The 12,533-nt window shown below is 34.2% G+C and overlaps 1 protein-coding gene across 1 annotated transcript in view; it reads right to left on the bottom strand.

Moving 5' to 3' along the window:
- orb (polyadenylation element binding protein orb) overlaps nt 1-11,498 on the bottom strand; it is a 59,342-nt gene extending 47,844 nt beyond the window's left edge. The window contains exon 1 of the mRNA XM_070105529.1: nt 10,690-11,498. The gene's annotated coding sequence lies outside the window, so the exon portion shown is untranslated. The remainder of the gene's footprint in view (nt 1-10,689) is intronic.
- Nucleotides 11,499-12,533: the final 1,035 nt, after the last annotated feature.

The following is a 12,533-nucleotide window of genomic DNA, read 5'->3' as shown; positions in this document are numbered from 1 at the left end:
GCCGACATAAGCATGCCGTAATAGGATGTTTCGTGTAGAATGAGAAAGTGCAAAGAGAGTCGTGAGCCCAAAATAAAAAGGTTCTACCAACAAACATTCCAAGCAATTTTATTTTATTATCTCCGCAATTCCCACGACTCCCCACATGGCCACTATTACTTTAGCAGTAACACTTGACTGCTGCTCAGTTAAATTCAAATCTCCGTTACTCTCTAATTTAAATCACCTTGTTGGGCTCTCAACTTACATACGGTTCGACGAACTTGTTGCGTGTCGTTCGGCTACAACCGAACAAGTTGCTGAAGTGTTTTATGCATTTCGTTGACTCGTTGCTCATTGTCAGCAAATGTCGTTTGTACCGTTATTAGTTATTACTACTAATGGAGTTTGATAATAATTTTTTTGGTGGCTGCCCTACTCATTAGCTGTGCGTTTTTTCCATTAGGTAGCGGCGAAATGACATATGTACATATTTATATTTACATACATACATACATAAGGTAATAGCGCTTGTAAGCTTTTATGTTAGATGCTCTTCGGTACGTCTCAGGTCCATTAATGTTGCGGTAAGTTGTGTTGTCAGCGCGTTCATGTCAAATACTGTCATGTGAGTGGTGTATGTCTGTATGCGCATTTATGTTTGCATAACCTAGAAAATATAAAAGGTTTTCCAACCTCTTACATACAAGTACATCAACACGTACTTATACATATGTATGTAAAACGATTGTATATAGCAATTTCAAGAAATATATTTATGCCTGCGTTTTTGACAGAAATAGTTCATTACATAAATATAAAGAGTTTTATAATGTGTTCTTTATTTATTAAAAATTATAACAAAAACAAGAAAACATGTTAACTTCGGCAGCACCCGAGTTGTAATACCCTTCACAAACAAAAACGTTTCTATACAAAAACTTAATTTTGATCGTTCAGTTTGTATGACAGCTATATGCTATAGTAACCGGAACAAAATAATATCTTCGAAGATTGTAGTGTTGGCTTAGCTAATAATCTATGCCGAATTTCGTTGAGAAATCTTGTCAAATAAAACATTTTCTATACAAGAGCTTGCTTTGGATCGGTCAGTTTGGATGGCAGCTACTTGTATATGCTATAGAGGTCCGATATTGTAGCGCTGCCTTGGATAATAGTCCACCTTGTCTAATAAAACACTTTTCCATAAAAGGACTTGATTTTTATTGATCAGTATGTAAGACAGCTTTATGATATAAGTGACCCAATATCGGCGGTTCCGATAAATGAATAGCATTAGGGAGAAATAGTCGGAGGCGAAGAATTTAAGATCGATATCTCAAAAACTGAAGGTTCGCGTTTATACAGACAGGCAAATACAGTACGAATATTCCACGAAGTGACACACAAAAGGAGGAAACAAAGATGTGTATATAGGTAGAGAGCGTATTGACAGGAATCAAAATCTGAGTAAAGAAATATTATATTATCAATACCGCTGATTTTGACTGGAGAAAAGGTTGCTCGGCGACTTAATTTCTGTTTATTCAAATGTCTGCCTCCTCGAGCTGCTATAACGACCGACTAGTAGCTGTGAGCTACAATTAAAAGTTTTGTTTGTAAAACTATTTGGTATCGAAATGAGTCGTCTAATAAATTTATGATGAACATATAGGAAGGCTCAAGCAATTTAATTCACAAGTGATATGATTGTAACTTTTATAGTTTATTCTCACTATTGGGAATCAGCCACAAACCTTTGCCTAATACTTATAATGAGGAAAGTACCTAGTACTCTCAATTAACTGATATAATGGATTTGATATCAATTAAAACGGTGGATGGCCGAGGGAACGCGACCCACCACTGGAACTTTCAATATATACAAGGAGGGATCAAAAGTGGCTGTTGGATTGGGCGTCGAGATCTATTGCGTGCAGCTAGATCTCAAACGGCCATGAATGTCCTTCGAAGACAGGAGGCAGTAGATATGGTAGCTGCTGGAAAGCGACTGCATATATACTGGGTTTTGTGCTACAAGTGCATTCCGGCGAAAAGATATAGTTGATGAGTTTGTCAAAAGTGTCATTCGCTTACCTATCGAACCAGTACAGAAAATACGCAATTCTCTAAAAATGGTACACAATAAAATTTCCGAAAGGGCTGACAAACTGTTCAGGGTGAGATGAAACGTCTGTATAAACATGACACAAGTATAAAGAGCTAAGAAGTAGGCATAAGAGTGACGCTAGAATGCCTCCTCTGCTTTAATTCGGCCTTATATAGAACTTGGCTACTTCAAGGTACAAGATGACGCATCAGAAATAGATATCAAGTCTCTAATAAACTTCGCAAAAAACTTTAACGTTCTGTACGACATAAAGTTGAACTCGTATTAAATAGAGCCTCCATCTGGCATTACAAAGGACCTGTAGGTTTATATATGGTGTGACAGCCAGCCAGAGTAACCTAACCTCACTTATAAAACTTATGGAACAGGTTTTAATTCTAATGACGCACAGACCTTTCTCTTTATTTAGCATTAGTTAACAGCACTCAATGACTTCATTGTTGTCATTTACACTTCAAACTAAAATTTCAGCTTGAAACTTGACTTTTTGTCATTTCTGTCAGATTCTACACAAATTTGTAGAAAAATTGTTAATAATACAAACAATGCACTATTTTCATACGAGTATGTAATTTACTCTAAAAATTTACTTTATTTTTAGTATCTCTTTTCCATTTCATGCTTGAAATGATAATTAGCAGGATATGCAATATTTTCTAAAGTTTTTACTTCTCCACACATTCTTACTCGCACATGTACCTGTAAAATAAAAGTGGCTGTTTTTAGCCTTTACTTGTCCACATTTTGACACACACATACACACTCGTAAAATACCATAGGCGTTTGGGCAAATGTATGCAGAAGCTTTAATATTTATTATTGCCGCAAAAGTTAATCGATGGAAAAGTTCGTTTGCGGATATGTTTGTCATTTATTGTAAGTGGAAAAGACATTTTGGCATATTCCACAGCATCGTCACTGGTATTGAGCACGTTGTTTATGTAACTGACATGCTGGCTGTGCAGCGGCGAGTAGTAAGTGAATGCTTTGAAGATAGACTGCGTGCTGAGTACATATTTTGATGGTTTTCAATGAAAGCGAATTGGCAGCGCCAAATGGAGGTAAACCTAAAAATACCTTTTTGCTTTGTACCCATTCTTTTTTCATTTGTGTGTGTGTGTGTGTGTGTGTGTAAAAGAGTATGTATGGCAACTAAAAACGTATTTCGTTGGTATTTTAGTTTAAAATTTACATATCAAAGAATTACTAAATTTAAGTAGTTAGTTCATACAATTATTTACATATATTAAAATATTATTATTACTGACTAATTTCAGTCTTAGTTTGCTCGAAGTTTGCAATACCAAAAACGAGACTTCGGAGGCTCTTAAAAGTGTATGTATAAATGATCAACCCGACGAGCTGAGTCAACTTAACCATGTCCGTCTGTGTATATATACGCGAATTAGCTTCTGAGATTTTGAGATATCGATCTGAAATTTTACGCACACCCTTTTCTTCCAAGGAATCTGCTCATTTGTAGGAACCGCCGATATCCGATTACTATAGCATATAGCTGTCATACAAATTTAACGATCAACATCATGTCCCTGTAAAGTAACTTCTTTATTTAATGAAATATCTTCTAGAAATTTTGCATGGATCGATGTCCAAGGCAGCGCTACAATCTCCAAACGAATTGTTCCGATCGAACCACTGTAGCACATAACTGTATACAAACGGACCGACCACAATCATAATAGGAAATGTATGGGTACTGTAGCTTGGAAGCAGCTGAATTTAACGCTTAATTATATATTTTTTGCTTAATTATATATAATTACTTCATATATGTATTTTAAATATATATTTATTTTAAGAATATTATTAAGGCTAAAGCTCACTTAGAGTGCCCTGGGACTAAGTGTGCTTTCAAGATATTATTTCTGTCAACGAATTGTCCACAAATAGGACCAAAAGGACGATATTCAGATAATATTAAAATGCCAAAAGACGATCGTATCGCGCTATATAATGTTAGATTATAATTTCGTACTAAAAGAATCCTGGCTGACCAAGTTGTGATTTTTTGAATCGCAACAAAATGAAAAGTGAATCACTAACGACAAAGTCAAGTAAAAACGGTCATGGTCGAATCGCGGTGAGCCAGCGCAAACGGTCACAAGCCCATGATTGACGGTAATACAAGTGTTACGTGTTTGTTGGGATTGGCAAGGAATCACTATAAGCTGCGATCAAACACTTAATTCGGATTGGCACCGTCAACCATTGGACCGTCCAAAGCAAACAATTTTTCAAACGCGAGCAGCTTTGGCCAATAGGAGAGGAATTAAATTCCATTAGGAGAACGGAACAGGCCACACACATCGATAGTGGCTCCACAGAAGGATGGTGCTTCTATGAGAGGTTCTTCTACATCATCTACAAATAGGAATGACTTGATTTTTACGCAGACAATCTTTATTTCTAACAAGACAGTGCGCCGCCTCTTATTTCACGTCTAAATATGGACACATTCTATGTAAAGTTTGGTAACTTGGTAATTTCGAAAAAAGGCCCAGTCAAAAGGCCGCCAAGAACATGCGATTTAACGCCTTTAGATTATTTTCTCTGGTGGTATGTTAAATCAAAGATTTATGCCAATCAACCAACATTTGGTCGACATTTTGTTCAAATCATAACTGACATAAAATTGTCTGCATAGCAAAAACAAAACACGACCCATTTTGTTCAAATTCGAGTGTTTTATTTCATTTTAACATCACGTCGTTCTTGTTGGTATACCCTTTATAATATCTTTTTTAACTCGGCTTGGTGCGTAGTGGCATTATAAAATTACAATTATAGTTTTATTATAATTATATTAGCAGCAGTATTATTCTCTGTGGTAACATATACTTTTTCGGTAAGGAAACCTGAAGTAAATAAATATTTTATTTTTCAGATTTTATTGTTGAGGATTTTGTAATTTTCAACAATTTGTTTAGCGAGAAACTCAGTGAAGCGGGTGCTTGTGTACACACGTAACGTAACGTAAGTAAAAATAACGTATAAAGTATTATTATTTCATTTAATAAATATTATATCTTATCTGCTTACAATTCCAACTAATGAGGTTAAGAAAAACGCTGACCAAGCATTTCTAACTGAAAATAAAATAAATATTCGATATCAATCCCATCGGAAGACGCAATGCCACTTAAAAAGGATTGTGCTTGTCAATTAACATATCACAGCGCCCTCACATGCACACATGTACATAGAGGCAAACCTGTCGATTACCTTGCAATATGCTTAAGTGTATGAAGAATTTTAACACCGCAAGCAATAAGCCGGTAATTAGAAGTAAACACAGCAAAATACAACCGCTAATTGGCCATCATTGGTTGGCACCGCTAATAAAACTGAAAAGAGTGCAACCACAATTTCCCATTTTAATCTTATCAAATTATAATCCACTTACTTATACACAAGTAATAAAGTAATGCTGCAAATCAAGGATAAGTACCAAAGAAAATGAACAACTTTACAGTTATGCTCGCAGACATCGCTCGCGGTATGAACGTAAGTAAGTGTTAGTGTAAGTGCTTGGGTTGTGTGTGTGTGTGTTTGTGAGTGCGCGCTGCGAAGCAATTTCCCCATTTACAATGCTGCTTTTTGGCCACCGCAATGCAAGAGTCATTAGGAAATGTGCCAGTTAAATGCTTTTTAGTTGTGGCGAAAACAAAAATTTCGCGCATAATTATTATTTTTTCGCAATTTTTTTGAATATTCATTTGTACCCCAATTTAAAATTGATTTTGGTGAGTGCGAATAGTGAATATGCAAAAGGCTTGCGTGTGTGTTTACGAGCAGGCAAAGTGCTAGAGAGCAAACAACGACAAGTATACATACATACATGTACCATAAGTATGAGTGCGTGTGTGTACATGAATGTGTGTGAGTGGCGTGTAGTATTTAGCAGTTAAAAGGCGAGCGTGCGATAGGCGAATGAATGCGAGGCTTAAAGCTCACTAATGTGTGTATATACATATGTAAATGTAAGGAACAACCTGCCTTGCGAGCTAGTGACTATATATTTATATGTGTATGTACATCTGTATGTGGGTTTGTGTGGGCATTATCCTTTCGTTTGGGTAAGTTGCGTTGAGTGAACCTATTATTAGAACTATAAATCAGCAGGAAATGAGCAAAACGCAGCGAAAAAAAAGCTTCACACACATATATATATACTACATACATATATACAAAAATTTCAAGCAGCAGCAATAACAGCTACAAAATTTTACATCCACACAATTCTAACATCAGTAGCGGCAAAGGCGGCAGCAGCAATAGCAACAGCAGCAGCGGGAGCAACAGCATTAGCAGTCATAGTTGCCGCAGATTGGAATAGCGTAAAGCAGATGCAAATGGTATGGCATAAAATACTCGTAGAATATATAATGGAGCATGTTCGCTAGTAAAATTGCGTGAAGTCGCGTAACCGTGCCCGTGCGCGTCTCCAACTCTCACGCCACTTAAAAAAAAAACAAAGAAAAAGAAGCGCAAGCAAGCTCTCCCCAGTGCAAACCTTTGACACATACAGAGATACACGTATATACAGAAACTAGCAACCTTGTTGGGCTACAAACTTTTGCTGCGGTAAAGGCGCATACATACATACAAACATATATCGCGCAGCTTGAATGATAGTGTGATGAGCGCTGAGTGGTGAAGTGTGTAAAAGAGGGGCGTTAGTTAGTGGGATTTTAGTTTACGTTTGTCGTTGTGAATAGAGTGCAATGGGGCGCGCAAGTGTCACGAAGCCCCTCTATGTCTATGCGTGTGGTTGTGTGTGTATTGGCCTGCTCTATAACATTGTGTAGCAACAGCTGGGATGTGAAAAGACGTGCTCTGAAAGCCGGCAAATGTTTGGCGCCTGTGTGTGTGCACAACTACACTTATGCATCTATAGACACATATACTTACAAGTTCACATACATACACACATACTGTTGGCCAACAGTCAGCCGAGAATGCTGAGGACACGCCAAACGGAAGAGTGAGTTTGGGGGAGTTACTTTGAATGGCTCTCTCATTGTCAAGTCATACGTTGTGTGTTAATGTGTTACGCTAAGCGCTGGTTTGGCGTTTGCGGGGCACGTGGCGCACGAGCGGTGCCTTATGAAGGCAAGTACAAGGGTGTATGCGTTATAATGAATTTGAACTTCGTTTTTATGGAATTTCTATAGCCTACAAACGGCTAGCGTAGGCAGTGATTTTCTAAAATATAATTATAATTTTATTGCTACGCTTATTAACTAATAACAGGTCAACTTAAATCGAGCTTTTTTAATGTAAATGTAATTGAAAAAAAAAATACATTTCACACATACAAACTATTTCCGTACAAGAATTTTATTTAGATCGATCAGTTAGTATGGTAGCTATGTTGTTGTTGTTGTTGTTGTAGCGGCAGAATTCTGCCGAGTTGACAGTCCTTGGCCGGAATAAATCCGGGTCCATTCCGGTTACGTAGACCCGACTGTCGTGGGAACGGTATGGTAGCTATATTATATAGTGGTCCGTTCTAAATAATATACTCGGAGTTGGGAGCGATTCCTTAGACAATAATCTGAATTCGTTAAGATGTTGTCAAATAAAAAATATTTTCCGATACAAGGACTTCCATTTGATCGACAGCTATTGCTACTATAGCATCCGATCTAAACAACATATTCGAAGATTTTTGCGCTACTTGAACAATAATCTGTGTGAAATTTCTTGAAGATATATTGTCAAACAAAAAAGTTCGATCAGCTTGTATATATAATACATATGTGTTATAGTAGTCCGATATCGCCGGTTCCGACAAATGAGCAGCTTCTTGGAGAGAAAAGGATGTGTGCAAAATTTTAGATCGATATCTCTCAAGCTGAATGAGGAGTTAGCGTATATACAGGCAAAAGGACGGGCACACGGTCATTTATCATAAACATTTATTCACCTATATATATATATTTTATGGGTTTCTTCTGGCTGTTTACACCCTACGTGGCAAACTTAATACACTCTGTTTAGGGTATTAAAAACGAAAATTCCTGCCTTGCTCCGACACAAGTTGTATACCATTCACGCATGGAAGCGAACTTCGATATAAATATTGTATAGTTCAACATTCTTTTTTTAATTAACAATTGTTTGCTTTGACAACTGAATATTATATAATAATCATAATTATCGATAAATAAAAACCAAAAAATAAGGAGTTATCGTGCATAACTATATAAAAAATTTTCTCTCATTGCTCTCAATGCTTTATTGCACTATTATTACCGTGAGATCATAAAGTTTCGAAAGCTTTAAATTACCTTACAGACAGAAGGAACTAAATCGATTTGGTTAAAACTCTTTATACATTAGAGAAAATAAAAAAATATTGTAATATTGTAAATATATTAAAGCAGCGTACTTTAACTCAGGTACAATCTCTTGGCCAAGAGCTAGGTTAGTTTAGTATAACTCCAAGCTCGAAGTCAGGTTGGGTTAGATTTAATTAGGCGGATGATCCCTCAGCATGGCGGGGACTGAACACAATTACAAATCGAGTTAGAGGTCACACTCAGGTCTCCTCAGATTATATTTGTAGTCTTAGGAAAGAGGTATTTTTAAAATTAAGTAATTATAAGTAATTATATAATCTGTACTCATCCTTATCACTGAGGACAAATATGTTTTGTTGAGCACAAGAATTAAGCGCTATGTAGAACAAAAAAAGTAATAATAGCTTTTTTAATAGTTTTCATACTAAAGGATGCATATAAAAATGTTTGTAATAATGACTATGAACATTGCCACGTGATACCAAATAATATTAATAGATTGAAGTAAGTAATTTATTTTATAAAATTATATCTCTACTTTAATGATGGGAAAAATACTGAAATTTTTTTATTGCAACATTTAACTTTAAAGAGAAGTTGAGTAACTTAGTTTTTCTAACGCAAAATGTTGTCACTCTTCAAATAAACTGTGGTAATAGTACACCTAAAAAATATATACTCTCGACGACTGTTTTGAAGATATCGTAAGTATTGAACGAAATAAAGATTATCCATGATTTCGCTTCTACAATAAACTTTAAAAATATATATCTTGCTATTGGAGATAAAATTAAATTTATTGAAAAATATACAAAACTACTTGGCGGTATTATCTATAATAAAATTACTTTTTCCGGTGCATCTTTATCAAGCTATAAAACTGTTTTGTACATTTTAACTGTATTAAAATTATTTCCAGTTCAAATAATATAAAAATTATAAATTAAGATCTATACAATTTACGTGAAAAATAAATTATTTTAGTTTTAAGAGTATTCTTTTGATATCTACAAAAATTATTATAACTTTATTTGTAACAAAATAATGACTCTTTAACTCACTGTAAATCAAAAAATGTGATAAATCAAAGTTTTTAATAAATTTTAAAAATATATATATAATATAATGCTAAAATGCCTATAATTAAAGAAAAAAGTTACATAAATTATTTATTTTCTAAATATTTATACAACTCTTAAGGTATACAAAATGTATGCTTAATAAATTTAATTGCCTTATTATAAAATATATATATTTATAATATTATTGTGGAGAAAATTAATGATTAAAATAATATTGGGATATAATATGTTTTAAACTAAGCATATTTTTTTTTTAATTATAGTTGTTGTAGCAGCAGTGTAAAGTCATAAATTCATAGTTTTAGGCATACTGCCGATGTAACCGCTCTTGACCAGATATACTCGTAAATCATTCTTGGAATTTTTTTTTTCAACTTTTGAAAGTCACTCGTAAATTCTAGATTATTTACAAGCATTAAAATATTATAAATATTGTCTCCGATTTCAGCATTTTTGTCTAATGAATTATTAAAGATTTCTAAAAACGTGGTCCGTTGACGTGCGCCTTCTATTGAATAAGTTGTGTAATTTAAGATCTTTTACTTATCAGTACTACGTTCAAAAGAAAAATCGGGAATGTTTACAAAAAAAAAAAACAGAATTGAACAAAAATCTATGAAAAACAGCAAAATATTAAAATGCAACAAAAACACCAAAGTAGACAGAAATAAAAAGTTTGATAATGAAATGTAATAACAATATGTTATAATTAAATTTATTTATTAATTAAACATATTACAATCAATTAAACTGATATAATAAAATTTTTTCGTTTAAAAAAACATTATATGCAAAAGCTGTTTTAATTTTATATTTCATAATCCATGTAAGGGTATAAAATTTATATTAGAAAAGGAGCTGTGACGAATAGAAACCGATTGCTAAGGCGTTAGCTACCGACCCCTCCCGTTTGGTACATTTTTTTGCAATTCTTGCTAGTTTCTTTCAATTTTTTTGTTTTACCTCACTCATTTAATGCCTTCGCCATTTGCAGATGATTTTTTCAATCATAGTACTGTTATGATTTTCATAAAACTACAAACAACACAAACAATTCGACTCTTGGTTCAAACATTTTACCTACATTTATGCATATTTGTACGTGTGAGGATTTGTACCCTTATGCACATAGAAAATAAAGAGTTTAGAAGCATTTAATTGCGGCACATACCCGTAATCTCAATATGTTTTAAGCGTTTACTGGCTCCGCAAACGCCGCTCGCCGCCGAGCACAGGCCGCAGCACTTACGCTGGCAGGCAGAGACACACAGGAAACACGCTTATGCGCCACTAGTGATAACGCCGAACACTGCACGCCCTGGCCGGCACGCACAAGTTGGGACTGCGGTCGCTGTGTATTGGCGTACGCTGCGTTGGGCTGCTCCCGAGCTGCCGCCTGTATGCTATTTGCGGGGCTGGTTGGAAGCACGTTTTCCGTATTCAATGGCGTTAAATATGCGAATTGCGGAACGGAAGCGTAGGCACCGTTACTTTTTCATACACGCCTCGCGCACCTGTGCCCTCTCTCGAGCACGTTTACGTTGTTCTTTCGTTTTTGGCAAAATTTTGTAATATTTTATTCTAAATATGGATTGCACATTTAGTTGTGTGAAACACTCGGCTAGCAATCAATCAACAACACTACTTTTCGGCACACAATCACACGCTTCGATTTTTTAAAACGAAAGAAAAAAGATTTCATTAAAAAAAACTCGATTTATTATAGTTGCCTTCAATTGAGGTTTATTTTGTTTGATTTTTATGGGTTTTTTCTTGTAGTTTGTATTTAATAAAAAATACTTTTTGCACTTTTGTCTTGCTCGGCGTTCGGTTAAAAAATTAAAACCTCACCTTCCAACTAAAATCAGTAACTGCGAGGCAAAATTCTTGTCGGTCCTGTCGATGCCTGCGAGTTTGAAATCATAGGCTATAGCTATCGCCATAAGGCGTTTCATCTGAGTCGGAGCGCGAATGCACGAAGTCAGCCAGCCAGTGAGAGTGTATGGCAAATGTGGCGTTTGTGGGGCCGGCGGAAAATGTTGGCCGATGTTCGAAAGGATGCTGTATGGAGCAGGTTTGCGCTTGGAGCTTAGTTTGTCACACAACATGTTTGAGTACAGGACATACAAATATATTTACAATAGACTTTCCCAACATATGATTCGAAATTTCAAACGTATGCACATAGTATGTATGTATGTACTTACTCACACATAAAATTACGAAAAAAAAGATTTAATAAATATTCATATAATAATTTAAAATTAAAACTTACAGTTTTGGGATTAAAAATTAAGTTTTAAGTTTTCAATTCTAATTTTGGTTTGTTTGAGATCAAAAATTCAATTTGAAATTTTTGTGTTTGTAATTAATAATTAGATCATTAATTCCGCTCTTGGGTTGAAAATTAAATTTTAAATGCTTAATTCTAATTTTGCAATGTTTGGGATTGAAAATTAAAAATTTTATTTTTTAATTAATTAATTAAATCATTTTGGAGTAAAAATTGAAAAAATATTCTTTTGTTAAAAAAATTGGAGTAAAAACAATATATATATTTATATTTATTATTTTTATAAAAAACGTGGAATGAAAATGGATTAAAAAGGAAATATTTACGTATTTCTACCTGAAAAACTATTCTTAAAAGCAAATAAATATATATACGACAAAAACAGCTAAACTATGTTGATATATTATTAAAACTAAGCGTTCCTTTTCGAAAGATAACCAAAATGGTTGAACTCGAAGTTTACAAACACTGAAAGCAGTAAATTCTAGAAAAATTTCCTTAGTTTAATTTGTAATAATTAGTTTGGAAATAAATATTTGTTTTTAATTAGAATTTTCGGATAAAGAAACAATAGTTCATATGTTAATTTAATTATTTTTAATGCGTTGTTTGCAGGTTAATATGTATACATAAATAATTAAAAAATGTATATATGTATTTTACTAAAAAATATTTATATGTATATAAATATTTATATAATATTTTATGTAAATCATATTTAC

Source organism: Bactrocera oleae, chromosome 2 (genome assembly GCF_042242935.1).
Source record: "Bactrocera oleae isolate idBacOlea1 chromosome 2, idBacOlea1, whole genome shotgun sequence".
NCBI lineage: Eukaryota > Metazoa > Arthropoda > Insecta > Diptera > Tephritidae > Bactrocera > Bactrocera oleae.
The sequence above is the reverse complement of the archived record's forward strand: the minus strand, read 5'-3'. Positions and strand labels throughout refer to the sequence as shown.